This window comes from Lolium rigidum, chromosome 1, assembly GCF_022539505.1.
Source record: "Lolium rigidum isolate FL_2022 chromosome 1, APGP_CSIRO_Lrig_0.1, whole genome shotgun sequence".
Taxonomy (NCBI): domain Eukaryota; kingdom Viridiplantae; phylum Streptophyta; class Magnoliopsida; order Poales; family Poaceae; genus Lolium; species Lolium rigidum.
Genome location: NC_061508.1, coordinates 312306604 through 312310445, shown reverse-complemented (window position 1 = coordinate 312310445; position 3842 = coordinate 312306604). Strand labels below are relative to the sequence as shown.

The following is a 3842-nucleotide window of genomic DNA, read 5'->3' as shown; positions in this document are numbered from 1 at the left end:
ATTCGGGGCGGTCCCGTCCATGGTGGGGTGGCGGTGGCCAATCGCCTTGGTGTCGCCCTTTAGCCTCCCTAACCCTAGACATAGCGTAGACGTTTTCTCTGACGTAGCAGTAACTTTAAAACTCAAGCTTTAGAAGAAGGAAAAACGGTTCTCTACTGCACAAAGCGAGCTAGTCCGAAAAGGACGAGCTAGCCTAATGAGCCCATCCATTCTTATAAACCAATTATTATCGAAATGATTCACCTAACATGCACTTTTTGCATTGGGATTTTTCATAAACTATTTTAAAAATTATTTAGTCCACCATAATTTTTCCTTATCAAAACATAAAGATACACCTTAGTACGTATTTGGGTATGTCTTTGTGTATGTGTACTGTCTACGTGTACTTTATTTAAAAATTATTAGATTTAGAAAAATCAAATTCTAGAAATAATCTTGACGTACAACTCTTGCCCCATCCCAATTTCAGACAAGCCTCTGTTCCTGTCGCTCTCAGTCTCAAAATAATCAAGAAATGTTTGCAAGGAGCTACCGAATCATTTTTAGCCATTACAAATTCCAAGACGTCCGGCAGAGGCCAACCACTAGATTAGTGTAGAGTAATCTTCACCCACTGCAGTAGCCAAGTGCAGCATCGGACAAGGGAAAGGCGAACGCTCCCCAGTTCTCCCCATGGCCTCCGCCGGCGAGAACACGGCGGCCCTTCTCCAGGTGTCGTCTCCCTCTCCTCTGCCTCCCCCGTGATAAATTCTTTTCTCTCTCCCAGTCCCCTCTACTCAAAAAAATTCTGGGGCAGGTACAAGAGGAATACACTACCGACGGGTCCCTTGATTTCGATGGCAACCCGGCGCTGAAGCATCTCACGGGTGGATGGCGAGGATGCCGCTCAATTCTCGGTAAGCTTCTTCTTCCTGTTGAGATGGATTTCAACTATGGATTAATTTCTTCCTATTTTCGGCTGTTCTCAAAAACTACTCCTCGTGCGATATATGCTCAATACTATATAGTTTTACTCTTGTCCGGCTGCTTCTTGGACGACGGTGATGCGCAGGTACAGATTTCTGCTATTGCCTCGCATTCTACGGCATCTCGTCCAACCTCGTCACGTACCTCACCGGCGTCCTGGGCCAGAGCAACGTCGCCGCCGCGAGGAACCTGTCCACCTGGCAGGCCACGTGCTTCGTCATGCCTCTCGCCGGCGCCGTCATCGCCGACTCCTACTGGGGAAGGTACCGCACCATGGTTGTCTCCTGCTCCGTCGGCGTCGCGGTACGTTCCTAAATCGCCTTCCAACAGTCTTGTCCTCAAGTCCTCAATCAATGATCAAACAGCACGCCGCAGTCTGCATCCATCTTGGCATCTTGTCATCTCCAAATTGAGATATTCAGACCTCTCTGTTTTGGACAGGGCATGATCATGACAGCTCTCTCAGCGTACCTGCCACTCCTCGGCGTGTCATTTACGTCATGGAACATGGTATCGGTTCAGGAGTTCGTCATGCCTGATGTCCTTCGGCGCCGACCAGTTCGACGACGGAGACCCGTTGGAGAGCGTGCACAAAGGCTCCTTCTTCAACTGGTACGTGTTTAACACGAACTGCGCGTCGCTCATATCCAGAACCGCCATTGTGTGGGTGCAGGACCACTACGGCTGGGCGCTGGGCCTGACCATCCCGGTGGCCGTCCTGGCCGTCGGGCTCTTCTGCTTGGTTGCGGCGTCACGGACATACAGATTTCAGCCAACCCGAGGTAGCCCCGTCACCAGAGTCTGCCAGGTTGTCGTCGCCGCCGTCAGGAACTCTGGTATTGACCCACCGGCCGATAGCTCTCTCCTGTACGAGCTGCCGGAATACGACAGTGACATGAAGGGAGTTCAGAGGATCGATCACACCACTGATCTCCGGTCAGTTAGTTCAATGAATGAATTCTCTGACAATTCCATGTTCAGTAACGTTCTTGACTTCTTTTTAGACAGAAAATAACGTTCTTGACTCGAGACGCATCTGTTTGTTGTTTCTTACTTGATCAGATTCTTTGACAAAGCCGCCATTGTCGCGGTTTCGGACAAGGAGGCAGCTGCGGCCGCTCTCTGCAGCCCGTGGAGGCTGTGCGTCGTGACGCAGGTGGAGGAGCTCAAGATTCTCGCGCGGGTGCTGCCGCTCTGGGCGACCATCGTGTTCTTCTACGCCGTGTCGACGCAGGTTTCGTCGACGTTCTTGGAGCAGGGCCTGGCGATGGATGCCACCGTTGGCACCGTGCACGTACCGCCCGCGTCCATGTCCACCTTCGAGGTGCTTACCGTCATCGTCCTGGTCCCGCTCTACGACTGGGCGTTCGTGCCGGTGGCCAGGCGTCTCACCGGGAGAGGGAAGGGCGTATCGGATCTGCGAAGGATCGGCGTTGGCCTCACCATGCCCGTGCTTGCCATGGCCGCGGCGGCGATAGTCGAGACGGTGCGCCTCCGCGCGGCGCCGGGGAAGATAAGCGAGTTGTGGCAGGTGCCGCAGTACGCGCTGGTGGGTGTTGGCGGGGTGCTCACCACCATCGGGCAGTTCGATTTCTTCTACAGCCAGGCGCCGCCGGCTATGAAGACCGTGTGCACGGCGCTTGGATTTCTTGTGGTAGCGGCTGGCGACTACCTGAGCTCGTTCCTACTTACGGTCGTGCAGTGGGCGACGACTGCCAACGGCCGGCCAGGGTGGATTCCTGACGATCTGAACGAGGGGCATCTAGACCGATTCTTCTGGATGATGGCTGGACTAGGCTGCCTGAATCTCATGGCGTTCGTGAGCTGCGCTGCTAGGTACAAATATAGAAAGCCATGTTGAGCGACGCAGAGATTCCACATAGGTGTGGTGTGGACGTCCCGATCTTATCTCCCACTAGGGGTAAATCGGTTCTATACCATTAAAAGATCCACACTTTAAAAAAAGGGTAAAAAAATACCACTGAAAGTTTAGTCTTCAGAAAACTACACTACTAGGAAAAGGGCTATAGCTGCACGGAACAGTGCCGACATACCGCCGGCGAGCCATGTTAGGCCGCGCCGGCGAAGAACCTATACTACCGGCGCACAAGAAAATTTAGTGCGCCGGGAATAATATTCGAAGAGTTCTGGCCGAAAACAGAAAATCTGGGCACCTTACCCCCGGCGCACCTCTATGGTGGTGCGCCGGTGGTAGACAATTTACCACCCGCGCACCACCATAGAGGTGCGCCGGGGGTAAGGTGCCTAGATTTTTCTCTCCACACCCCCCCGGGAATCGCCTTTTCAGTTTTCGAAAAAATAAAAGAAAATGATATAAAATTCAAAAAATAAAGTCCTTTGAACTGCCCATGTATTATGTAATCTAGCTTTCATGAAAATTTTAAAAAATGAATTTCGATATATTATGCAAAATGGCGCCATCTTTCGGTAAAACGGGTTTTCTGGTTGCATACGACCTCCGATGAAAAACTTTTTTATATCAAAATCGATCTACGCGAAATTTCCTATTCGAATTCAACGGCCATAGCCGTTTGGAGAAAAAATGGATTCGTCATTTGGAAAACAGAAACAGGACTTTTTTGAGATTTAAGATTTGGGAGAAAAAAAGAAAAAAATTACCCCCGTCGCACCACCCTACTTGGTGCGCCGGCGGTAACCCACACTATATAGTCAAGCCGGCCCTCATCCCTCTTCTCCTTCCTCACTTCTCCCCCTTCTTCTCTTTCCCTCCTGCTCTTCTCCTTGCAATACTCACCGACGGCCTCCGAAGATGACTACTACTCCGGTGACCTCCTCCTACTCCGGTGACCTCCTCCTCCTCCGGTAACCTCCTCCGGTAACGTCCTCCACCT

General features: G+C 51.6%; 1 pseudogene; it reads left to right on the top strand.

Moving 5' to 3' along the window:
• Nucleotides 1–577: 577 nt before the first annotated feature.
• On the top strand, nt 578–3103 carry LOC124684158 (annotated as a pseudogene).
• Nucleotides 3104–3842: the final 739 nt, after the last annotated feature.